General features: G+C 36.6%; 1 long non-coding RNA gene across 2 annotated transcripts; it reads left to right on the top strand.

Annotated features, from left to right (window-relative positions):
* On the top strand, window positions 1-27,685 carry LOC123648383. Of its 2 annotated transcripts, none has more exons than XR_006738599.1 (3): window positions 1-51; window positions 10,615-10,687; window positions 23,868-23,901. It is a non-coding gene; the product is annotated as an uncharacterized LOC123648383 (long non-coding RNA). The 2 variants fall into 2 exon arrangements; XR_006738598.1 differs by lacking the exon at window positions 1-51 and adding an exon at window positions 24,238-27,685 and having other exon boundaries at window positions 9,629-10,687; window positions 23,895-23,939.
* Window positions 27,686-27,826: the final 141 nt, after the last annotated feature.

Genomic DNA, 27,826 nt, shown 5'->3' with positions numbered 1-27,826 from the left:
CGCACCTGTGAAACAGAGCTCTTTGATGACAACACTGCCTTGAGATAGCAGGTAACCTTTGCTTCACTATCAGGCAGCTGGGGAAGTGCAATCATATCTCAGGGCTGTGAGTGATGTCACTGAAAGGCAAGGCTGTTAAAAGAGAAACCAAACACAAAACAGTGGACTCCCAGTGTGTTCTCTCCAATAGGGAGACATTCCACCCGGGAACAAATACCATGGCTGGGTTGTATTACTCCTAAAGTTATAATGCCATGCTGGAACAAAATGTGTTGATAGCTGCCAGGAAACCAAACCAAACTGTGACATAAATACAAGAATGTCACGGGGTAGGTGTGTTTCCTCTTTTTTGTTCTGTTGCCTAAGCAAGAGAACTTTATCCCTATAGATAAATTTCTAAGGCAAAGGATAAAACTGAGAAAAGATGGTGTTAGAGACTTTAGTTTAAATTTCCAAACTAGTGACCCTTGCAACCAACAATGCCTAACTCAGACATTGAGTTGGTATTTGGTTTACTGTTACTTTAACCTAAAATGGAAACAATTTTGCTTTTTAGAGATCTATCAGCTTCCATTAAAAAAAAAAAATACCAGAGACCTCTTTATAACCTGCCCTATTCTGAAATAATAACTTTTCTTAAGCGTATGCTATTCTTAAGCTCAGGATAAAGTAAATGCATAACAACCATATAGGCAGGTATCATTCACCACCTTTTCAGCAGCCATTTCAAATTTTGGAGGGTGAATTTTTTTCCCCTTGTTCCAGGCAACTCTGACATGTTTAAGGATTAATTTTTCAATTTGTAAAAAATTTGTTCCTTTCCTTTCTCCCTCCTGCTGTGTTACCTTGACCTCACTATGCATATAGGACTCAAATCAGCCACAGTGGCTCCTTGGGAAGCAAGTTTGTCGAAGGATTTGATGGGAGAGGAGGGATTGGGAATTCCTCGCTAAAATGAGGTTTTAGAATTTTCCATGGATTTTTTGTTTTCTCTGCTCTCACCATTTCCAACCCAAACTTATAATTGAAATACAATGGCTTTGTGTACTGGCATCTGGAAACAATGCAGTCCATTTATGCAATATGACTACAGAGATGTCTGGAGTGGTAAAACATCTGGTCGGAAAGGAGTTTTGATACATGTCTAAACTATGTATGTTGTAATTTTTATTTTTCTATCCAGTGTTTGTAAAAGAGTAGAATTTTGCACATTGTTGACATAAATTGTACATTGAAACCATATGGAGATCTATTTTTCAAAATGCACATATGCACTATCCGAGCCTAGAGATTCTGATTCAGTCATCTGTGATGGAGATCAGGCATGTGTGTTTTTTAAAACTTTCCAGGTGATTCTCAACTAGAACCCTGGTTGAAAACCAATGGCATAAAGACTTATTTTTTATATGTCTTTTAAAAATGATGTTACATTTAAATGTTTTTATTTTTTAGTTAACCTCTCTACTATCCATTTTAAAAAGAATTTTCTGGGGAGTGTTTAAATGCCTTTTATATGTATTCATATTTCCATGGTGCAATTTTTAAAGGATCCACTCAATTAAGTTGCATGCTAAGATCCTGATTGCTATGTTCATTTTAAAATTGGGAAAATTAGATTTCTCAAACTCATCAATTAGAGAACAGACATATAAATTCCTGTTTTCAAATGCTTGACTTCAAAATTACACAGTATAAACAAAAGATTGGATTATGAGTCAGGCATGTGGGTCCTGAACACAACTGTGCCACTAAGTCAGGACCCAGTATCCACACTGGCTAAGCGTGAGGTTGGTTTAGGTAAGCCCTGAGGTCCCTTTTGGCTTCAGCATATGCGATCCCATTTGCACTCTGATCCTGTGTGAAATGGACTGGCAGTTGCTAACAGAGATAACAAGTGCATGAGAGTTTGCCTTTGCTGGTTTCCGAGGACGCTGTAGCTATCAAGTCAGGAATACCCAGGAGCTAAGCTTCCTCCCTGCCATCTGCCCGAGCAAGTAATGGCTTAGTTCACACAACCTGTTATCTAGGTAACAGGCCTTGGACTGTCAGCTTGCCTGTCAACTTCAGTCCTGTTAGATTCATGACCCCTAAAGGTATTAGTTGCCTGACTGACTGATGATGACTGACATGTATACACAATTAACTCTTTAGTCTCACTAGCCCCAAAATGAGCCCCATATGTTCCTAATCTACAAATGTGTATTAGTCTCTCCTCCCATGGTGAAATCACAATCAGGCACTTGCAGTGAGACGTAGACAAGAGATTTTTAAGGACTTTTGCAGTCATGCAGAATTTCCACTCCACTGACTGATCCACAGCACACTTACTAATGCCTGTCTTTTATATGTGATTGTGCAGCCATCCATAGCGATTGGGCATAGAGAAATACACTTTTGGGGGGTTTTATGTGTGGTTTTTGTTTTGCCAAATCATTATTGAACTACCATTGACTAGGAATTTGTCTTTATTCTTTGCTTCTTGGCATTTTGGTTTCAAATAATTTTTCTGTTGAAACAATTTCTGTTAAAAACGGTGCTATCCAAGTGTTGACAATACAGAGTTAGCTATCAGCACATTATATTGTACACACTGATATGCAAATATGTAATTCACAGTAATAGTTGTATATTTGTACATCTGTGGCATGAAGTAGGTACCTTTTAAATTACTACCTGTAATTTTGAAATGCCCACAATTTGTTAAATAGTTAATGAGAAAGGCCTGGATGGATAGATTTTAGACCTAACAGCCCTTTCCCAGTTTAAACATATGTTACCTACCTTTGGTTTTATAATCTTTCCAAGTTCCTTACTTATAAAAGAAGAAGTAACAGTCTATTTTCTGTATCATGCTCACTTCCTGAGGATAGTAAACCATTGAGGGAAGGAATATTATCTATTCTTCATTTTCATTTCCAAGTAGCAGTTCTCCGCACAAGTGTCAACACCCCAGACTGTCATCTACTCTCCCCATGCGTCCAAACACCCACTGTTCAGTCACGCATCCAGCAAACAGCCTGGGAGTGTCTGCTATGGACAAGGCAGTAGAGGAGACAGCAGTGTACAAGAAGACACCATTCCTACGGAGCAGAGAAGAGCGATAAAAATAAGTACATCAACAAGTAAAGAGGGGCCGGGCGCGGTGGCTCACGCCTGTAATCCTAGCACTCTGGGAGGCCGAGGCGGGCGCATTGTTTCAGCTCAGGAGTTTGAGACCAGCCTGAGCAAGAGTGAGACCCCGTCTCTACTAAAAATAGGAAAGAAATTATACGGACAGCTAAAAACATACATGTAGAAAAAAAAACTTAGCCGGGCATGGTGGCGCATGCCTGTAGTCCCAGCTACTCGGGAGGCTGAGGCAGAAGGATCGCTTGAGCCCAGGAGTTTGAGGTTGCTGTGAGCTAGGCTGACGCCACAGCACTCACTCTAGCCTGGGCAACAGAGTGAGACTCTGTCTCAAAAAAAAAAAAAAAAAAAAAAAAACAAGTAAAGAAGATACTTTTGGAGAGTATTAAATACTAAGAAAGGAAAATAAAAAGGGCAGTGTGACCGAGAGAAGCTGCAAGATTACTTGAGATTTGGAAGAGAGGGAAAGGTATGCCAAGGAGGCAGAAATTTAAGTCAGACCATAAGGAAAAAAGGAAAACCGGCAGGTGACATGGAGGAAGAGAATCCAAGAGATGAGGCCCCAAGGCCACCACAAACATGGCATGTTGGAAGAACAAAAGGCCAGCAGTGTGGGCAAGATGGAGAGCAGAGAAAGAGGTCAGAGAGATGTGTAAGCCACAGCACAGAGCTAGAATTTTATTCTCAGTGCCACGGTGTGCCATGAGAGGATTAGTCTACTCGCCATTAGAGAGCCCACCTTCATGGAGGGTGGACTGTAGAGAGCAACAGTGGAAGAATGATGTCAGTGAAGAGGCTACTCTCTTCCTTATGCAATTATTATGAAGCTCGGTATTCAATAAGTGTTAGACATCAGTGTGATTTATCTTCATTCTGCTCTTTGTCTTTTCTCCTTCTTCTTCTTCTGGTAATAAGGATCATCCTAATTATCACTATTATTATTTGCATAGTTCACCTGGAAGGTGATGTCAGCTTGACTAGAAATTAGTGCTGGAGATGAAGGAAAGTGGGTGAATTTGGAAACTGGCTGGGGTTCCTGCTCCTCTTTTGAGGACCAGATTGTCCCAACTTCTCCTTGACATTTTCCCTGCAATATTCACTTCCTCCCAACACACCTGTACTGGCAGTCATTTGGCTATCATTGACACTGTCTTCCTGAGTCTGCTTCTAGACAATTCTGTGTCTAAACCTCATTCAGGAAAAAAATATGTACAAAGTTTATTGAGAATACCGATTTCCAGATTCAATCCAAATTTCCTTCCTCAGTAAAAAGAAAGAAGAAATGCCCCTTTCAATGTAAATACTCCAGGTGATTCAGATTATGGTGTCTTGTCAACCCCACCTGAAGTTACACCTGATCAGGACTGGAGACAGAGATTTATAAGTCATTAGTGTATATGTAGCAATTAAAACCATGGGCATGCATGCAACTGCCTGGGAGAGTATGTAGAGGAAGAAAGATTTAGATCTCAACCTTGGGGAACATCTAAGGAACAGGTGACAGAAGAGGAACCTGCCAGAGAATAAAGAGAAATAAAGCCAAGAGCTATGTCAGTGAAGCCTAAGAGCAGGATTTCAAAAAGGTGTGATCACACATTCATTCCTACAGCAAGTACTTTTGGAGGGCGTTCTTTGTGCTGGGCACTGGGATGTAGCAGAGAACAAGACAGAGAAAAATCCCTGCTTTTGTAGAACGTGCAGTCTAGTATCAAAGGGAATAGAGCAGTCTAAAGAACAGGACAGTTTTTATAAAGTGTTAGTTGACGACCAAATTGCAGTGGGTTGACGAATTAGTGGGAGATGAGAAAGTGGAAAGAGCAAATGTGATTTACGTTTTCTAGATGTCCATAAACATAGGAAAAAAGGAACAGAGCTCTCTGTGGCCCCTCTCTGCCACTCAGTTCTGTGATCTCAGTGACACTACAGTGCTACCAAGAAGTGGAAACCTAATTTTGAACTCTAACAAACAAAATTACAGATTTCAAAAGAACTAAGATGCCATCAAGTCCCTGGAACCAGAAAGAACAAAAACAGAACTTTTTGCAGAATGGTCCAAAAATGTAGCCTATGACAATGACAATTCTTTGCCTTCCAGAAGAGAAAGAAATATTTTGCAGGATATTTGAGGGATAACAAAATAAAAATCAAAAGTAAATTAGTAAACAATAATCAGGTATGAAAATTATAAGATTAATATTCTGCAAAATTATTGTGAGACTTTTTTAATCATACAAAAAACAGAGGTCTAAAGAATCCAAGGCCAACTCACATATAAAAATATATGACTCACATCCATTTTCTCCCTTCCTGATTCACTCCTTCCTCCTCTAGCACCTTGGCTAGAGAAATCAGTTGAAAGTTCAAGTTCATACTGTACATTTCTTGTTAAATCCTTAACAACGAGGTAGGAGTATAGAAATGCCTTATTGTGAACTCAGAATACCCAAACATAAGTTCCCACTGTCAAATTGGGTGTTCATTTTTGGATGTACAATTTTTTAGTAATAAAGATAATTGAGTCTGTCCAAATACACATTAAAAATTATTTATCTCATTGAACTTTTCCATGATTTTAACTTGAAGCCAATCAAAATTCCAAATATTTTTGGAATGATGTGGTAGCACATTAAATAAAATGATACCAAATTGGAAACCAACCTGGTAAAAGAAATACATAGGAACTATCAGAAAATTTCACAAAGAAAATAAAAATACCTTTCTTTCTTATAGTAAATAAATTTTAGATGGACCAGCAATATAAAGACAAACAATGAAACCACACAAAATCAAGAAGAAAAAAAGGAGAAATTTATTTATAATCATGGACTACAAAATACTTTGTTTCAAACAGAATACAAAACCCAGAAGTCATAAAGGATGTCTGACTAGATAAAAATAATTGTTTTATTATAACTAGCATAAGAAATATTAATTGTTAATAAAATAAACATAAAGATTCTTCCCTTCCTTCATAATTATATAATTTGCAAATAAAAAATAGCCCTCACAACAACTGCATGAGCTAGGGGTACTATTATTGCCCCCACTTTCAGATGGCTGGGCATCTGTTTCCCCCTGATTGGTTATTCTGCAGCTGTTAAATTCTCCATATATGAATTAAGCTGTTTCTAGATGCTTAATTCTACTGGTCTATTTGTCTATCTCTGAAAAATGCCATAGTGTCTCACTACTATTGCTTTATAATAAGTCTTGACATTTGATAAGCAAAGTTCCTTCATTATAGTCTTCTTCAGAGTTTCTTAACTATTTAAAGGCCTTTGCATTTCCAAAAAAATTCAGAAAATCTGGGTTTTTTTTTTCTATTTCACAGAATAAAACAGGTAACAGGAATAGGAAGTTATAAATATATTTGTAGAGAATTGATATCATTTCAAAATTAAATATTTCCCTCCATGAACATGGTATTGTGATTAGTTTATTTAGGTCTTCTATAATTTTCTTCAATAATGTTTAATAATTTGCATGTAACTTCTAAAATATCCTTTTTAAGGATTATATTTTAGTTCCAAATGACTTCCATTTTCTAACCACTCTTTCTTGTTTATAAAAGTTAACTCTTCAGGCAGAGTTGTAGAAAACAAGACTGCACTAAAAATTTATTAGTATAAGAACTGGATTCTGGGAAGGAAGGGAGTGCTTCCCAGCCATTCTTGCCACATCAAAATAACAGCCTTTCTTTATATATCTGCATATACCTATGACCTGCCACTCATCAGTCAGCCTCACCTCCAAGAATTGTTTTGTGATCCACAGGAAGGAAGTTTACTTGCTTACCCATAAATAAACAAACTTTGAAAGAGTAAACTGGCAATAAGAGGTCAACATACATTAGAAAGGAAAGAGAATTAAATTATTCAAAGGAGGGTATGGCATTAGAGGTCTGTAAATGAATAATGATAATTGTTCAAGAGATTAAACATGAATATTATTTGGTAGTTGAGTTTTTAACTTTTAAAGTCACATAACATAATGTGTTGATTAAAAGAAATTATTTCCTCTTCAGTAGCACAAACAATTGTCCCAACTCATTTCTTTGTAAAAGTGTTCACATTCCAAATTTGCAAATGACATTATAGTGAACAGTGAAAGGAGACAGTCTTAGAAGAACTGTGGGATCTTTTTAAAACAACGATTAAATACACAAATTCTTTTTTACCCCTTATATTCTACTGACTATACCTGCTTTTTTAAATATAAAAACTTTCTTTCTTCTAGTCATTTCCTCATAATGCTCGTATCAACTGACAAATTTTATTAAATGTCTACTCAGTAGCACTGTGCTAAGTTTAAAGAACAGAAAAGAATAATATATGATCAGACTGCACAATGAACTTAAAATATTTTGTGCAGGTAAGAGATACTAATATTGAATAATTAAAGAACAGATATGCATAGCATGGACAACAGATTCCAAAACACAAGCACTTTTCTGCTAGAAAACAGAACAAAAGAAAAACAAAAGAAAGAAGAACTTAGATTTGTTCAAGGTGTTCTATAAAATATAAACTAAAAAGAAATGGCAAGGAGAATATGTTCCTATTTTTCTGAAGTCTGATGCTTATAATATTAGAGTCTCTGAATGTCTATCTCAGTTTCTTTCTGGCCCAGAGCACCTGCTTCAGATAGCTGAAGAGTAAATGTGGCAGATTCAGCAGAACATTATTGCTCTTTTTACCTTTACTTCACTGTGAGAGAATGGCCTATTTCAAATATTTTGGCCATCACTTAGTTTGCATTTGCAAGAAGAAAAATGATTTTTCTTCATTGCTGTGTGATTTCTACCTCATGTTTAAGCTTCTAGACTTTACCCAATGCTTAAATGTGTCCACGTTGAGCAAAGATGTTGCTCCAACTGGATTAAACCAAACTCCCCAATATGTACTGTAGCTGCTAGAAAGTCAGTCCAACAATGGTAAGGGTCTTTGTTTGTTCACTGAATAATGCTTTGCACAGAGTGGATACTCAATAAATATTTATTGAATAAATATTAGTTTATTTGGACCTGTCATAGGAAATGATATTTAACACATCATATAGGAAGTCCATGTGGAAGAGAAAACAGTAACAGTGAACAAATGGTTATGCCCCATGAGTCACGCTCCTTTGAGGCAAAGTCGGTGAGTGATACCTTTCTTTTGTTACATATGTCTTTGGATTTTTGATAAATCTCTCCCTAGTTTGCCATTTTTTTTGACTTCTTTTAAAAAACATTTTAAAAGAAGAGATTTTAAATAGATAATTTCTCCATGTAATTATTCAATATTGAGGAAAAATATTTTGGAATAGAACACACTTGGATAAAGTGTGAATAAAAATGAATAGGGAATTGCATAATGTTGTTCTCAGTTGAATTACCTCTTTCTTTAAACAGAATACAAGATAACAACCTCCCCTTCCTTGCTGTCAACATACAACAGAGAAGGTGGTTGTGAAGCAGAAAGATAAGTAAATTTCCACTTCATAGATAACATTTGTTCTTATGCTAGCACACAAGGTTCATCTTGGCCTTCAAAGCTCTCTGCTGTGGAAGTTCATTTCAGCTTCAGCCTTTGTTCAGTATTAACAATGACCACAATATGTAAATACTAAAAATTATTTCAATATTGCAATTGCTAGAACTTAGGGATGCTCACGAATCCAAAAAAAAGAGAGGGCCTCCGTAAAGAGGGATTTACCCTAAATACATCCCTAGCCTCTCCCTGCCCTTTATTCACCCTGTCCCACAAAAAGTGGAGTGACCCACCTGAAAGGTCACTGCACGTGAGTGACCCTCTCAGCTCTTCTCCCTCTTCAGAGTGTCCACTCTCAGCACCTCCTGGGGCTGTCTACGGGAAATGACTGGGGAGTGTGTTAGTTTCCTGAGGCTGTTTTAACAAATTGCTTCAAATTCAGTGGCTTAGAACAAGAGCAATTTATTCTCCCATAGTTCTGGAGGCCCACAGTCCACATTCAGTTTAGCTGGGCAGAGACGAGGGTGTCAGCGGGCCATGCTTGCACAGGAGGCTCTAGAGCAGAACCCATTCCTTGGTTCTTCCAGCCTCTGGTGGCTGCCAGAATTCCACGGCTCGGCTCGGGGGCTGCATCATTCCAATCTCTGCCTCTGTGGTCACCTGTATTCTCTCCCTGTCTGTCTAACCTCCATCTGCCTCTCTCTTTAAGGACACTTCTAAAGGTATTTAAGGTCCACCTTGATAATCCAGGAAAATCTCCTCATCTCAAAATTCTTAACTTAATCACATCTGCAACAACTTTACCAGGTAAGAGAACATTCACAGGTTCCAGAAATCAGGACCTGCGATATTTTGAAGGCAATTAGAAGCGGGGAAGCCTGCCCTGTCCTGTATGATTATAACAGACCAGGAATCTCTCCCTTCTACTTTATTTGGCCCACAAATGAAATCACAACCTCCAATTTAATCTCTGTCCATAATAAAACTGATTTCTTTGATCTCCTGATCAGTAACTCCTTGTTTCTCAGCATATTCAGAGCTTGAACAGGGAAAAGGGATGCTATTTATTGGAGGTCCCCTTGGCCCCCAATAGAGGAAATGAGATGAAAGTAGGCATAGATGGCAGCAAGGACTGCTTGAGAAACCCCGCTTACCAGTGAAGAGGGTAAGAAGCAGAAACAAAACAAGACGAGGAGCCAGAAGGGGAGGAAGAGCACAGAGATCTAGACCTAATTCAACCGCTGTGTGCATATTCATTATGCACAGTGGAGTATCTACATATGGCACCTGAAAAATATCACTGAATTAATAATTTAAGTCATGATTATGCCTCTAATTTCCTACCATATTCTACTAAATAGACACTGTAATGAAAAGCATATTTTATTTACAATTATAGTTTATGAACCCAAATGTAAACTGACAGTAATGAGAAGATGGTGTCACTAAATCCATTTTAATGTAAATTGCCACATTTAAAATATTCTGAAAGCAGTAAGGGCAGTTAATGAACCTAGTACTGATATTCTTGTCAGAAATGCATGGCTTCAACCCTGATCTTCTGTTTCAGACTGGATGATGATCACTTCCTCATCGATTAAGTGTTTATTGTTTCTCCTCCGGATACTCTAATTACAACTGTTTTTCTTCCCTGCCCCCTCGCAGCTATCAGCAAACCTGGTTTGAATTAGAAAGGAACAACTCTTTGGCTATAAACACAAATCTGTCTCCCAAGCAGGAGCTCACTTGCTGTGTGTAAAGCGGGAAAAAGTGATGATGTAACAAGGGTAATTATAACCTGAGCTAGCTGGTGTCACTGAAGGGAAGAGCCTGTCAGCATTTCACTGTGAATAATAATACCCATGCCTCTGCTGACACCAAATGCCAAGTGTTAGTGCTTTGGTTCTCAGAGGGCTTTAAGTCTAAGACTGCAAATTTTAATTGAGGAATGTGCTACAAAATGTTCTGCTTGCTGCAACCACGGTACTATAATGTGTAGTCTTTTTTTTTTCTCTAGAATTGGAAGCTACTCCTGTACTTAAGGCCAAGCCTTTAGAAAGGCACCAGGAGAATCATCATCCAGACCAAAGGTGAGAAGGTGAAGAAAGCAAAAATTTATTTAACAGGGCTTTTTTTTACTCTCTCTCTTTTTTATTTCTTCCCTCAAAAATATGTTCTCTTGATGACATTTTAGTTTGTGTTACCCAGAAACCCACAAAAATCTGATGAAAATTCATAGAAACTAGAGAAAATATTGAAGAATAGGCCAATGCTCACCCTTAAAATTCATATGGAAAGTGAATGATTTGGAAAAATAGTTGCTATTGCTATCATAAGGAAAGTCCTCAGCTTCTGAATATGTAAACATTTAGAACTTGATTAGAGAAATACAGAAAATCCAATAGAAATATGAGCAACAAACATGAACAAATATTCAACTAATACACATAAATGTAAAGGTGCTCAACTTCATTCATAACAAGAGTAACGCAAATTAAAATTGCACTGAGATGCTCATTCTCACCTATCATCATCAGATTGTGAAATCTGGCAACACATTTTGTTTGTGAAGATGTGGGGAAACAATCTCATCAATTGCTGGTCAGAGTGTAAAACAGTCGCTGTAGATGGTGTATAGTTTTCTGTTGCTACCGTAATCAACAACCACCACTTGAGAGGCTTAAGCCAAGACAAGTTGATGTCTTATGGTTCTGTGTGTCAGAAGTCCACCTGGTGTTGCTGGGCTAAAGGCCAGGCTGTGTTCCCTGCAGGAGATCCTAGGGAAGAAGCCATTTCTTTGGAGTTATAGGATTAAGGTTCTCATTTTCTCACTCACTCACGTTGTTGGCAAAATTCAGGGTTTTGTGGCTGTTAGCTGAGAGCCATTTCCAGTTTCCAAAGGGTGCCTACATTCTTTGGCTTATAACCCACTTCTTTCATCTTCAAAGATAACGACGACAGGTGGAATCCTTTTCATATCCTCTCTCTCACCCACTCTTGTGCCTGCTGCCTCCTGACACTTTAATGCACTCACGTGATTAGATTGGGCCCAGGTAATCCAAGACGACTTTCCGATCTCAAGATCCTGAATTTTAATTACATCTGCAAATGGGCTTTTGCCATGTAAGGTAACCTATTCACAGGTTCCAAGGATTAGGATATGAATATATTCGAGGGGCCAATTATTCTGCCTACCACAGCAATTTGTCAGTGTCTACTTCATTACAAATGCATTTATTCTTGACTCAGTAATCCCACTTCTGGAAATTTATTCTACATATACATCTGTGCACAAACAAAATGGCCCATGTACTAACTTATTCTTTGTAGTACAGTTTGTCATACAAAAGAAAAGAAAAATCCCTAGTGTCTACCAGTAGAGGACTGATTAAACTAAGGTATATCCTCCTAATGAGGATATAAAAATAACATAAATAAACTTTGTGTTGTTATAGAAAAATCTATAGAAAAGCAAGCTTATATGTACACATATATATATTTAGTATGCTACTTTCAGTTAATGAACCTAATATTGATATGCTTGTAAAAAATGTCTAGCTTAAAACTTCATACATACACATATATACTGCATTTATAGTTGTTTATCAATAACATACATAATACATCACATATATACACATATATATATATATACATATATATTCAGTCTCCAAATATGCCTATATTAGAGAGGGAGAGACCGTACTTGTTTGTTCATTAACAAAGGAACATAACATAAGAATATAATAAAAGTGAGATTACCTATAGTGCATAGGTGGGCAGAAAAAGCTAGACCAGGACAAGGGTGGGTACATGATTTCTCAATAGACCACTATCTAATGTCATTCTGATATTTGACCCCTATGATTTAATTACTTATACAAAAATATAACATTAAAATAAAAACTAAATAAGTTAAAAAACAATTTTTTGGAAAGCCACTAGAATCGGGGGAATGGAAGGTTGCTGTGTACCACAGTGGCTTTATTTTTTTAATTTACTCATTAAAATGCATGTTGGGTATGTTAATGGAGAACAAGAACACTAGTTGACATGGGATTTTGTTTAATATTATGGTTAGGAAAAGATGATCAAATATAGAATAGTCAGGAATAGGAATTTTCTGTAACATTGGGAATAATGTGAGTTAAAAATCAAATATATTTGCACAGTAAATGCGTTTGAATGTCCACTGAGAGGTTTTCTCCCTTTCTAACATTCCCTGTGCTTTTCAGTTACTATGAATTCCATTTTAATAAGAGGGTTAAATGTCATTAATTACAAATTTAACATTTCAGCCTAGCATGAGCTTTCTAGTCTCCACAGAGTGTCAGAAAAGGCAATGAACTGAAGAACAATGGTTCTGTACCCAGAGCCAGTACTGGGATCAGTCCACTAAATATCTCCCTTTTTGTCCATATCTACTCTCAAAAATGAACCACAGTAAATTACGAATGCCCCACACTGCCAAATTGGATAGCATAATCTGGAAAAACTTATCGAGGCACAGCTTTTATCACCTTGGTTTCCCACATGCATGGGCCATGTGAAGGCGCTGGGTATGGTTAAAGGATGAAGCAGCTACCTGCTTTTGTCCTTCATGAGGAGTGCTCTTACTTGCACTGAGATCAGGTGAAGGCAAACAAAGGAAGTAACACACCTTCAAGGGGCAGAGCCTACAGAAATAATACATGAGCTCTTAGGCACTTTTTTTACCTCTCAATGATGTGGTGAAAATTCAAAATACAACACAATCTTAACAGTGTTGTCTCAGAGTAGTGGCATTATGTGATGTCTATTTTCTTCTTGAAGATGCTTTTCTAAACAAATGTATTACTTTCTGGTCAGAAAGACTATATGTCATTTAAAGTTCCATTACAAATATTTCACTCTAGCTTTGTACGAATTTTCGTACCCGTACCCTATAATCATGATTTAGAAACCTGTCTAGTGTGTGTCCGACAGTCGCTCCTGTCAAGTTGGTGGCACCGAGCGTTCTGTCCCCTCTCCTGACTCTCAGCAGCCTGCTGTTTGTGCTGCTTTGCTCTCCTAGCATTTTCAAGTGTGTCTTTTAAAAGTGAAGTCCAAGAATTAGCATGTGTGTGTGTGTGTGTGTGTGTGTGTGTGTGTGTGTGTGTAAAACAGAGAGCAAGGGAGAGGAGAATGACAACTTTGCCGTGAAAAACATCCCCTACAAAACCAAAATGTCTCCCAGAAGTAGAAGAAGGAGAAAAATCACATGATCATTTGTAGTTTGTTAACAGAATATGATTTATGGTTCACAATGTATCCTATATGCCTACTTACTTCTTTATTGATTGCAAAACCAACCCTTTGAGTAGAAGGGGAAAAAGTTCCTATCAAGGATTCTGCTTAGCATCGGCCTGGATACTCAGGCAAGTCCTTCATTTTTAGGTGAGAAAAGCACCCTTCCCACCATTCTGCAAATTATGGCCAACATCTTTCTCAAATACTCTCTTTTTTGTGCACTACCTCTTCATACTGAGATCATATCCCCCAAACCCCAGCAGCAACCTCCAGACAGTGCAGTGGGGGCAGAGGGAAACCCAGCTCACAAATCAGACTTGAGTTCACCTTGCACACCTCCATTTAATACCTGAGTGGCTTCAGGTTGATGATTTAAATCCTGGATCTTCAGCATCCTTATGAATGTGAAGTCTTCTTGCCTCACAGAACTCTTTGGAGAACATGACAAGAGAGCAAATATTAATACAGAACACCTGTGTTTTACATTCAAGCAAGATCCCTTGCCTTGGCTTCTGGCCTTGAGACTTACAAAATCCACATGGACACAGCAAATTAAAAAAGAAAGGAAAGAAAAGAAAAGAAAAGAAAAGAAAAGAAAAGAAAAGAAAAGAAAAGAAAAGAAAGAAAGAAAGAAAGAAAGAAAGAAAGAAAGAAAGAAAGAAAGAAAGAAAAATAAAAAGAAAGGAAAAAGAAACTGGAACCCATTTTTAAGAACTACTTGCTACTACAAAAAGAAATCTACCACAGATCACTTCAAAGCAAGAAATGACATTAACATATTCTCCATGGGGAATCACGTTATTTACCCCCATAACCTTAAATTTTCTGGAATCCAAATTTGTAGTGGTAGCTTGGCAAAGCTATGTGTTGATATCCTCGTCAGCACCTGAATGGATCCCAGTGCTGTCTTCTCCTGGGGAAGACTTGGGCATTAATAGAGTGGCCCTACTTATGTAAGACAAGTAGGAATTCCTCTAAGAGTTTAAATAAGGCCCATGTATAATCTTCCCATGATGTAGAAGAAGGAAAATGTGTACAAGACCTACACTTTTATACACATATACACATTTTTATAAGCCTGTGATGACCTGGCTCACAAAAATAAATAACTCATTTGCAATTCTACCATTTTATGTAGACTCAGGTTTATGGACCTTATTGGGATTCTAGGTTAGATATCAGAGTGTGAAGATAATGTTCACAAAGTATCCTGTCAACCTAATTTAAAAAATGGTCAAGTTGGGTTCAGAATATAGATCTTCCTGGACCTCATTAAAAGAGAAGGAACTAGAAATTGGAATTGGGATGGATGGAGGGCAGATAAGAGACAAGCTATGTTGGATGTAAACAATCCTTTTCCACTCGATTTTATCCTTTGGGAAAACAAACAGAAAAACCTCATTAAGTCAATGTAGGTCTAGTAAAAGTGGTCCACAATTCTAAACAGCTCTGATTCCCTAGCCAAATAGATGCCCTCCTGTTGTTTAATTAAACATCAAATAAGTCAAACTGGTCCAGATAGCAGTGATCTATGCTTTTCAAATTAGTGAGGTTTTCCCTGTTGTCTTGAACAGGATTTAGATAGTGAAAACAGAATAGCAAACAGTATGATCCCTATCTGACTGTCCGCTAGTTTACACATGTGTGCACACACACACACAGGCACATGTACAAACACATACATACACATTGATGTTGCTTGAGATTGCTTCTCAAGTCAACGAGACAACCAACAGGAAAAACTCAAAATGTCAAAGATAAGTAAGAAAGCCAAGCAGATGAAAATCTCCTGACATTGTAGCAGTCAAGAAGCCACAGAAAATTAGAAAATGAGAAAATTTGTGAAAATGGGAAAAAGAAACATGTTTTGCTAAAAGTTAAAACATGCAACTACAGCTTGATTCTGAACCAATCACCTGACAACTCCATTTTTATGGTCCTCTTTGAGGTACACCATAAATCACCAAAATTCTGCTCTTCTAAATTGCACAACACTCTCTGACTTATCCAGCTTGAAATTAGAAGAAAGCCTTTCTTGCTACATCACTGACTCTACTTAGAACAAAACCCTCGTGAACTCAGGAAGGTCAGAAAGAAACAGGAAGTATAGCAAACGAAGGAAAGCTTGGGTGAACTTTCTTGAACTTCAGAGATATTTCAATTTGGTTTATAATTACCCTTGGGAAGGAAGATCAAATAAATTTTTATTTTGTCACTCCGTCAAGACTGCAAATAGGTCTTCACAGCACAAATCAAACCTCAAGTGCACATGAGTCAGACACAATGTACTTGTGGGTGGCCAGCTTCGTGCCTGGACTGCGGCAGGCATGCACCAAAGGTGCTTGAATGGAGTATAAATTTTACCCAGATGACCCACAATTCTAGGTCCATTTTCTGCCTTTAAGCAGCTGCAGAGAATTGGTTTCAGTATGAAGCCTGAAAATCCCTGACGTTGTTTTACTGTTTTATCTTGTTTGATAAAGCAGCAAATGTTTGCAGACTAGTGCCAGGCATTATGCTGTATGTTGGAGACACAGGATATGTAAGGTGAATCTCTGACCTTAAGAAATGTACCAATTATCAGAGGAGATCACAGGGCTCATTTTCAAGTACTAATGTAAAAGTGAGGCCAATCCTTGCAAGGCTTTGGCCAGGCACTTCACACAAATAATGTTTCTCAACTGGACATTTACTGAGACCCCTGAAAAGTCTGATTCACTCTCTCCCTTTCATAGATGGCATGAATGCACCAATTTTATGGGAATATAGGAGAAAAGTCCCAAACACATTGTTTAGTAGATACAAGAAACAAATATACTACTGCAAAAAAAGGCACTGTGCAGGACTATGCACTGGATTTTTTAAAAGCTTTTTTTAAAATCTTAACTTTTAAATGAATAGAAGAGTCATGTTTCTATCTGGAAGAAGGAAGACTATTTAGTTGCAACTACAAGTAAATGTTTCTGTATTCAGCGGTAACATTTTTCCCTGAGGCTAATTTGAAATAACTCACAGTTACCCATTGCAAAATCACAATGTGTTTAAAGCACAAAGAAAACATCTATATTTGGTACCAGAAGTGGAAAATTTTTATAAACATTATTGAATTAAATTAACATTTGAACATTTACAATGCTAGAATAAAATGACCAAATAGTACTTTGTATGTCTTTCTATTTTATGTGATTGCCTCACTTGGGCCTCACATAAAATTTTTTACTGCCCCAAACAATCTACTTACTACTTTGTATTTCTTACTACATACCACTTTGTACTTCCTACTACTTTGGGTAGTAAGAAATTCTAGTTTGGGTAGAATTTCCTCTATCAAAATGCTAATGATATTCTTCACAGAAAGAGAAAAAACAATCCTAAAATTCATATGGAACCATAAAAGACTTCGGACAGCCAAAGCAATCTTAGGCAAAAAGAACTAAGCTGGAGGCGTCACTCTACCTGACTGACTTCAAAATATACTACAAAGCTATATTAACCAAACAGCATGGTACTGGCATAGAAATAGACAAAGAGACCAATGGAACAGAATAGAGAACACAGAAATAAAGTCATTCATTTACAGCCAACGAATTTTTGACAAAGGTACCAAGAGGTACACTGAGGAAAGGACAGCCTCTTCAGTAAATAGTGCTGGGAAAACTTGATATCCATATGCAGAAGAATGAAACTAGACCCCTATCTCTCAATATACACAAAAGTAAGCTCAAAATGGAATAAAGATTTAAATGTAACTATGAAACTACTAAAAGAAAACATAGGGGTAACACTAAGACATTGGTCTGGGAAAAGATTTTTTTGAAAAACAAAACAAAACAAAAAACCCTCCAAAGCACAGGCAACAGAAGCAAAAATAGACAAAGGGGAGTATGTTAAACTAAAAAGCTTCTGCACAGCAAAGGAACCAATAACAGAGTTTAGAAACAACCTGAAGATGAAAGAAAATATGTGCAAATTATTCATCTAACAAGGGATTAATACCTGAAATATATAAAGAACTCAAACAACTAAACAGGAAATAATAAAAATATGGTTAAAAAATAGGCAATTGATCTGAACAGACTTTTCTCAAAAGAAGGCATACAAATGGCCAACAAGTATATAAAAAATGTTTAACATCACTAATCACCAGGGAAATGTAAACCAAAACCACAATGAGATATCACCTCACCCTAGCTAAAACGGTTATTATCCAAAAGCTTAAAAATAACAAATGCTGGCAAGAATACAAAGAAAAGAGAACTCTTATACATTGTTGGTAGGAATGTAAAATGGTACAGCCACTATGAAAAACAGTATGGAGGTTCCTAAAAAAATCTAAAAATAAAAATGCCATATGATCTAGCAATCTCATTGCTGGCTATATTTCCAAAGGAAAAGAAATCAGCATGTTGAAGAGGTATCTGTATGTGCATGTTTATTGCAGCACTGTTCACAATAGCCAAGAAATGGAATAACCCTAAGTGGCCATCAGTGAATAGATAAAGACAATGTGGTACATATACACGATGGAATATTATTCCACCAAAAAATAAATAAATGCAATCTTGTCATTGGTGACAACATGGATGAATCTAGAGAATGTTATGTTAAATAAAATAAGCCAGGCACAGAAAGACAAAATCTGTATATTCTCACCCATATGTGGGGTTAAAAAAGTTGATCCTATAGAAGTAGACAGTAGAATAGTGGCTATCAGAAGCTAGGAAGGGCAGAGGGAAGAGAGGGGTTGAGGGAGAGGTTGGTTAATGGCTACAAAGTTACATTTAGATAGGAAAAATAAGTTCTAATGTTCTAAAGCACAGTAGGGTGACTATAGTTAACAGTAATTTATTGTATTTTTCAAAATAGCTAGAAAAGATAATTTTGAATGTTTCTGACACAAAGAAATGGTAAATGTTTGAGGTGATGAATATGCCAATTACCCTCATTTGATCATTGTACACTGTATACGTGTATCAAAATATCACATATACCCTACTAATATGTATAATTATTATGTATCAATTAAAATTTTTAAAATTTTCAAAAGAATGAATTTCTTCAAGAATGAGATATTGTTAAATTGTTGAGACTTATCTTTTTTCATGACCAAGGCCATTTTTATACTGTTGTTGTTGTTGTTGTTTGACTATCAAATTGTTTCAATCCTCTCTATTTATCAGCTGTTTGCTGAGGCAGATAATGGAATATATACAATGTTATGAGAAAAAAATATCTTCTTATACATATATACGCTAGGTTTACAAAGTTGGGAGTTTTGTTCATTAATACTTCCATATAGTAAATTCTAAGGACTAGCCTAGAATTTTAAAGTTCTATTGTTGTCAGTTTTTTTGTTTGTTTAAGCTGTCATGTGTCCTGAATTATGAACAATAAGTGTAGGCAGGTTTTGTATTCGATTTATCAAACACCTTTCCCTTCCTGCATGGAATGCCCACTAACTTCAAGTGTTGCAAGCTAAGAGGAAACCCTCTAATAGAGATGTTTGGCTTTCTTTTTGTATTTTCTAGAACTCAAATGTCTTATTCTAGAGAGACCAAGTGATTTTTTTTCTTCTCTCTGATATTTAAGAATAATTTTCACCAGTTTTACTACGGTATGCTTGCTGACATGATAATTATAATAATTAACATCTATTGAATGTTTACTAGCTGCCAGGCCTGTGGCCAGGTTTATTATAGACATTTGTTTTTATTATAGGCATTCATTTTATTTAATCTTCACAACTCAGCAAGGTAGGTATTATTATTAACCTCATTTTACAGATGAAAAAAGTGAAGTTTAAAGAGATTAAGTAACTTGCCACAAAATCATACAACCAATAAGCAGCACAGCATTTATTGGAATCTTGGCTGGTGATTTGAAGCCTTTGTTCTCAACCTCCGTAATATCCTGCTTACGAAAATAATTCCTAAGAAAAAGAGGGGGAAAAAAACTATACTTGCAAACAAAAGATTTTTTAAGTTAAATTCACAGTTTAAGCAAAATGTAGAAATAAAAAGTGGCTACTAAGTTTTCCCATATACATTTTCAATAATCTATCTTTCAACACTAGTTTAATCTGTGTTGAAAAACAAGAAGGGAAGCACAAGAAGTGTTAGATATACTCCAGAATTTGAGAACCTGTCCATTTCCACCCAAATTAGATCTTGAATTTTAATATATTTTGAATGGTAGGAATGAATTTTTCCTATTAATTTTTACACTCAAAGTACATAATTGCATGTATGTCAGCAAATAATGCCTTAACTATTAGATTTATATAGTAAAAGCTGTTTGCACATATACATTGTTAATCAAGCATTTTTAAATTTTCTATTAGGTATCATTTGATACATATAAAAGAATATATGTGACAAATATGGGTATATAAATTACAAAGGATAAAATTTAAATAAATACCAGTGATGCCACCAGCAAACCCAAGACCTACAGCATCACCAACAACAGGGACGGTGAGCTACATGCCCCCTCCCCACGCCTTCTCCAACTTACTGCCCAAAAGGAGACAATGATCAACCTGAATTGCTTTTATCATTTCCTTACTTTTGAAAAACAATTTTGTCATGTGTATATATCCCTAAACAATATATTGATTAGTTTTGCAAAACTTTGAGCTTTCTAGAAATGGTATCACAATATGTATGTAGATATTCCACATTATTTCATGGAATTATTCTTATTATTATATCAATAAATATCGTGTTTTCTTTTTATGAATACACCACTATTTATCAATTCTCCCATAAATGGGCATTTAATTTGTTTCCTGTTTTTTGCTCTTATAAACAATGTTTCTATGAAGGGGAACTGTACATGTCTCTTTTGCAAGACTATATCTAGATCTAGGACAGCCGTCATTCTAGAGCAACATTTAGAAGCTATCTCTCAAAATTCGGATCCCAAGCTAAGACTTATGAATGTTGTTTTTTTATTGTAGCAAATGCTTGCAAAGTTGCATTTTATAATAAAAAAGACGTTCTGTTATTAAGTGAACATTCTGTTTACTATGAGTATGTATAAAAGCAGGAAGCAGGTGTTTTGTAGTCACAAATATTTGCCAATGAATGCTTTAAATAAAATACATCTATAATGAAATAACAGAGCAGGAAAATGTCCATGATATCATTTGAGCTTTTGTGATCTTTCTGACCAAATAAGAAAGCTAAAGCATTTCATTTCTTTAAAAGGCTTTTAAAAGTGTTAAACTCATGCTTGTTTAATAAAGACTCTGTTGCAGTACTCACTCTAGCAAAAGGAGGACAAGTGACATTAAAATGTGAAAAAGGTGATGCCAGGTGTATTGTTTACAGCCACAGTCTTTTCTATTGCAGCTAACTGATGTTATGGAAGATGGATCGGGTTCTAAATTCAGCTCAGGAAAGAACCCTAGCAAGTGCATGGTTTGATGTTTTTAAGACCATAAAACTTTAATTATATATATTTTTAAATGACATAATCTAATGATCATATCATACATCAGAATTCTTTTTATTGCAAGTGACAGAAAGCCCAACCTAAATCGTTAGGCAAAGAGGCAAGTTGTTGGATCACGTTATTAAGAACTCCTGGGTAGATCTACCTTCAGCTGTGGCTTGATTCAGAGTCTCAAATAATGCCTCAGGACCTGGTCCTTCTCCCAATCTTGGCTTTACGCTCATTCCTGTTGAATGTCAGAGCTCTATAATCCCAGGTTCAGGGCTAGAGGAAAATGAGCATGCATTTCTCTTAGCAATCCCTATCAAATATCCCACATTTCACTGGCTCTCACTGGGTCAAATGCCCACTCCAAGGTCAGTCATTGTGGCCAAGAGAATGCAAGGTTCTGATTGCCCAGGCCCTCCTTGGCTACCCACCTCTGGTCAGAGAACAAGTCAGCCTTATCCAAAACATGGAGCTGAGCCTAAGGGAGAAAATGATTCACCAGGGAAATATGGAGGTGTGTATCACAGAAGAGCATTGAAAAGATGCTAAATGGCTGATTTTCAGTTCAATGCTATTTTTTTTTTCTGTTTCTGCAGAATTTTGTTTCAGATTCTACATCTCATTCCTAATTATCCTTCTCTTTCTGCTTTGCTTTCAGAGGAGTCACTTCATGTTCTCAAAGTTGAGGGGGATATGCAAATCAGATTGATTTGGGTACCAAGCACCACCCTCCGCAGTGTCATTACAGAGAAGTACATTCTGCACTTTCATTCAGTGTCACCCGCTGCAGCAATCTGCAGTTGTAGAGAGGAATTGATATTCTGCAGTCTCCCTCCAACAAGTCTGAAGGGAATAATTATTTCATTCAATAGATTCAAAATGTCCCAAAGCAAGTTTTAAGCATTTAGCATTCAAAATATCTTTTAAGTTAGCTCATACTTATCTCAGCTTTGGTTTCAGTTATCTTGTCATCCTCACAAAATCACTGCTTGTCATCTCAGGCCAGAGGAGATCTCCCCCCTTGGCACCCAAACGGTTTAAAATCTGACATTATACTGTGGCTGAAATGACTTACTGCAAAACAGTCCTCGCCCACTGATACTTCCACTGGCTCGTTCCTGTGAAACACATATGAAACATATGCTCATTAGTTACAGGAACCAATTTAAATGATAATTTTTTCAAATGGCCAACATCAAATAAACTTAGGGAGTAAACATCATTGCAACATGGTAAACAAGCTATGAAGTGCAGCTGAGTGTGAAGGTGATTGTCAAGGGACTGGGCTGGTGAAAACAAGGCAAGCAAAACAATCTACTACTGGATAATAATGCAAATTTCTCATGCAGCGCACTTGATTACTTCTCCCTTAGCTCTGCTGCCATGCTCTCCCCTGCAGGTTAAAAAAAAATACTTAACCTCTTGCTGGCATGTTCAATGTCTATTAGAAGCAGGGAGAGATATTTCACATGGGGGTGGTGGGGAATGAAGGTTTGGTGTGTAGCTGCGTGGCTCTGTAAGGTGTGTATTAATAGGGACATGAGTATTGTTACACTATTGCTATTATGTCTTCAAAATTCAGAATATCACAGATTTATTATACAAGCCAAAACTACTATTCTAAGCTTCACCAATAAAATCACTTAAAAAAAAAACTCCCCCTTACTCCTAATATTAAGCATATTTTTAAATAGGACCATAATACTTAGAAAATTTGAGAAAAATATGAATGCCAAGTACATTTTCCAGGCACTAGGTTAAACATCGAAAATACAAAGAGCACAACAGACTTAGAACATTTCAGTTGGTGTGAAACAGTAAAAGGGGAAGTCACCAGACTGATAAAGGGGGACGTAGATATTCTCAGCAGAAAACCTTATGTGCAGAGAAATGAAAATATATGACCCATTCTGAAAGAAGCAATTTAAGGGGAGGAAGGGAGAAGGAGTAGGAAGAAATGGAGCTTAAAAAGGCAGGTTAGGTCTATTTGTTGCAAATTTTAAATAGCAAGTATTTTAAAATTTTAAATATAGTAAATTAAGAATAAGAAAAAAATGAATCATGATCTCAATACCCAATTAACCTTGTTGACAATTTTCTAGACAAAACCATGAATATATATAGGTTATTAAAATCATACACACAAATACAGGAAGAAAGTAAAAGCCCTTGTCTCTAACGTCCCTCTCCAATAAGAAATTGCCATTAATAGTTTCTTAATTTTTCTTTAAGAAAAAAGTAGTTTGAATAATTCAAATTTTTAAATGAAAGAAATAATACTATATATGCTGTTCTGCATCTTGCTGGGGTTTTTTGAGGGGATTGTGGGATATTTGTAGGATATATTCCCCTGACAACATATACAGCCCTAACTCAATGTTATTAGCACTTTATTATTGTTCCATTGTAGGACTGAAACAATTTAACTGATTTGATTGATAACTGTTTTGGTAGTTTCCTGGTTTTTTTGCAATTGCATTTTTATGTAAATATCCTGGTACATAAATGTCTTGGCCAAATGACTTTCCCGAATCTTGCCATTTTATCCTCCATCAACAGTTGATCCAATGTGCCTTCTACCCACAGACCTGCCAGCCATCAGTGTCATCACCTCCTACATTTGCTAACATAGTAAGTGAAAAATTCATGTCTTGATTATTTTATTTCTATCTCTTTTTTAAAAAAGTATGATTGAGAATCCTTTCATAACTTAACTAGCCATTTTTGGACATAGATTTTGCAGAAATTTTTATATCACTCGAATAGATTTGGATGTTATCACTCAAACTTTTTGTGTCTTTTAAAGTCAAGTCTTGATAAAATCCGGATGATAAAATGGGAAGGGAAATGACTAATTCTGCTTTATTATTCTAGTCATTTTTTTTAAGTATTCTTAATTACTACATTATAAATACACAAATGTGTCAAGTTTGCTTTTGAGGCATTTGGTATAAAAAGTAATTCAACGAAGAGCCATTTCTTCAAGCTTGAGTGTCAACCCGGCCAAGGGAGTGAAGAGGAGCGAGACAGGAAGCTCGCACACGTGGAGCACCAGCGGCGGAAAAGCCACTGCACTGTGTATCTAATCACATAAACTCACTGAAATCAGCGCATTTATCAATGACTTCTCAACAAATATTGATTTTTTTCTTCTGATTAAATCAACCTCACTGCTTGAACTGACTGACTTACAAAAAAAAAAGGTTGGATCAAGAATAGGGGTTAACTTTTATTCCATTCATAATGCAAATATTTATCACATCCTGATTCTGCAGCAACTACATGGGCCCTTAGTTTGTCATCATTGTATTGAGTGGTAATAGAAACCCAGAAAGAGTAAACAATGTTTCCAAAGGGACACTACAGTCCCCATTGCTGGTATGCGGGAGGCCTGCCTTTCCGTACCAGGTATAACAGGATCCAGAGCAATCTTGGCCTTTGCATTTCACTCTACAATTACACATATGATTTCATCTGTATTCCTAACGCCGGGTCTCAGAGGCAGCATGAACTTCAGTGCATTTCATGGGGACATGCTGTTAACACCCTGCCTTGCTGACCTCAGGCCATCACGAAAACATGTATTTATGTTCAAAAACCAGGTGCCCAGTTTGCCTATATGATATGTGACTCTACTAGAAACAAAACTGCGTTCTCAGTAACAACATTGTCAGCAATTGTCAACATAGGATATAGACAATTTGGAGTTTCCAGAGAATAAATCAGTCAGGAGCAGAAAGGGATTGTTTCTGTCAGAGACACCGTTTCCTTCTATAAATCGCTGCTTTGCAGGTAGGTAAGGACCCCACACTTGCCTCCCACTTACCTTCTGTTCCATCCAAGAGTGCTACTCCTTTGGGAATAAATACCTGCAATTTAAACTGGGCTTTGAGGGAATATTTTCGTGCCATATTATCTGGTCCATCTCATGAAGTTTGGTTTAAGTTTTAGTTTTCTTTATTTTCCATAATGAGCCACATTCAACATGTCTTGTATTCGCAAAACAACAATGAATTGAATAACTTCTGTTCTGAGATTTTTCCTTATAGTGTTGTTAGGATAGAAAATCCAGCTGTATTAGATGACAATGCTGACATCCTTCTCCATGACCTCTCAACCTGGTATTGTATTAAAGGGCCATTTTGTGGCTTTTTAAAATCTCATGAATTCATTAGGGAAGCTAAACGAGCCCACTTTCAGATTGCTCAGCAAGATTCCTTCCCTTCCTCTTTGCTTTTCCTGTCCCTACATTTGTAATCCAAAAATCAGAGAAGCAAAAACATCATCACTATGGAGATATTCATGTGCCTTATTCTTCCTTCTTTCTGGCTGTGAAAAATAAGTCTGTGCAGAACACGCAACACTGTAATTGACTCTCTGGTACAGCTGCCATTGGGTCTTTCCTATAAGAAATTATATTAGCCTTCCTTTTAAATGTGTTCAGGGTAATAAGTCATCCTTGACATTCACCATTCATACAACAAAATGTCTGTGTTACAAAATCAGCCCCAAGCTTATCAAATAATTAATACCAGATTTGTAACTGACACAGATGATGTCAGGTTTTTGTATTAAGTAGGACCTTGATCCCCAGCATTTACTGGTTGCAATCCTTTCACGAACAGATTAACATCTGCCAATGAGTAATACTTGGTTTCAGGAAAGAACAGCTTTTATTGATTTTATTCCTATGATGTTTACTAGGTTGCCAACATTTGAAGCCAAATATTTTTTTTTATCCACCACAGAGCACGAAATGGCCAAGCAATCTCTTTCATAATTTTTTAAGCCTTGAGGGAATCATATTTAAGGATAAGAAAATGCCTATTAAGTCCTTGGCAAGGAGTCACTTCAGAAATCATCAATGAGCTAACTGCCTCTATACTTCTGGGTGATGTCAATCTGTTGAGTAGGAAATAGGAAGAAATTCTATGACCCAGGTCTCATAGAAAAGACTTTGAGTTACTAACTATGTTATCTAGCTCTCAATTAAAAAAAAGAAAGAAAGAAAGAAAATGCTCCTAAATTAGTCAAGTGTCTCACTGTTGGAGTGGAAAGTTACAGAAATGCAAGAAGGGAGTCTACTATGATCCATGAGCATTAGATCTGGGGAGCTCCATATGAACTCCTGTGTAGATTATTACAGATACAGATGGTTACATAGAGAAATATTTATAGATACATAAATATACATGGGTTAGTCTGCACACATGTATTTTTTGTTCCCTCAGCTGAGAGAACATAGAAGCGATGACACTGTAGTGGCAACCAACATACCTGTCATCAGACCTTGTTTTCCGAACCCTTTCTCCAATTAAGGGAACCAGGGTTCCTTGGAGAAATAACTGACCCGTAACACTGGGGCAGTAAACACACAAATTTAAGCTGGATCATCTTGTAATGTCAGAAAGCAAGAAAGTGTTAAAAAAAAAAAAAAACCCACAATGATGGGGACATATTAAAGGGACTCAGAGACCAACTAAAAAAGTTCCAAATGGCCAAAGTTGTAACAATTTGAGCAATAAAGTAAAACAGTATTGGATTATAACCCAAAGTATAAAATAAACATCCGTGAGTCCATATTGATATAAATAAATGGTTGAAAAGTAAATAGGGAAGAATAGACTAATCTCCTGTGTAGAAGAATTCCAAGTAACTCAGGGATATATTTCACCCTCAGGGAGGAAGACATAATTCTCCACTCCTTAAGTGTGGGCTGAACAGTGAGTATTCTCCAATGGATACAGGATGGAAAGGGGAAACAAACAAACAAAAAAACCTAACAAGCACTACTCCAGCCAGTTGATCAAGGCTGATATTTACAGTGCGAATTCACAGGGATAGCATGAACCCTTGCTACGATGTGATGAGAATGGCATTGTGCTCTGTGGTCTTCCAACAACCATAACCCTTGTCTCATCATGAGGAAAACATCAGACAAATCCCAAACTGAGAGACAGTCTCCAAAGCACTTGGTCAGTACTCCTCAAATGGCCAAGGTCATCAAAAACAAGGAAAGTTTGAGAATCTGTCACAGGGAAGAGGAGCCTAAGGAGACATGACAACTAAATATGTATTATGTGATATCTTAGATAAAATCCTGGAACAGAAACAAGGACAGCAGGTAAAAACTTAAGGAAATCTGAATGAAGTGTGGGCTTTAGTTAATAATCATGCATCAGTATCGCTTCATCTACTATGACAAATGTACCATTGGAATATTAGAGGCTAATAATTGGAAAAACTGCATGTGGGGGTCTGTGGGAATTCTTTGTACTATTGTCACAATTTTTCTCTAAAAATCTAATTTATTCTAAAATAAAAAAAGCTTATTAAAATTTTTAAAAATACTCCCAAATTTACTCTTTCTTATTATTCATCTGGACTTTAGTTGGATGTCACTATTTTTATGACAACCAAGCTAAATTATTAGTCTCTGATGCCAAATAGATTTGCGAGTTGGTTCTTCTAAGTGCTTTAATCAAAGCCTTAATTTTACCCTGAGAATGGTCTTTTCA

Source organism: Lemur catta, chromosome 12 (assembly GCF_020740605.2).
Source record: "Lemur catta isolate mLemCat1 chromosome 12, mLemCat1.pri, whole genome shotgun sequence".
Lineage (NCBI taxonomy): Eukaryota > Metazoa > Chordata > Mammalia > Primates > Lemuridae > Lemur > Lemur catta.
Note: the sequence above shows the minus strand (reverse complement) of the source record. Positions and strands in the feature narration are given on the sequence as shown.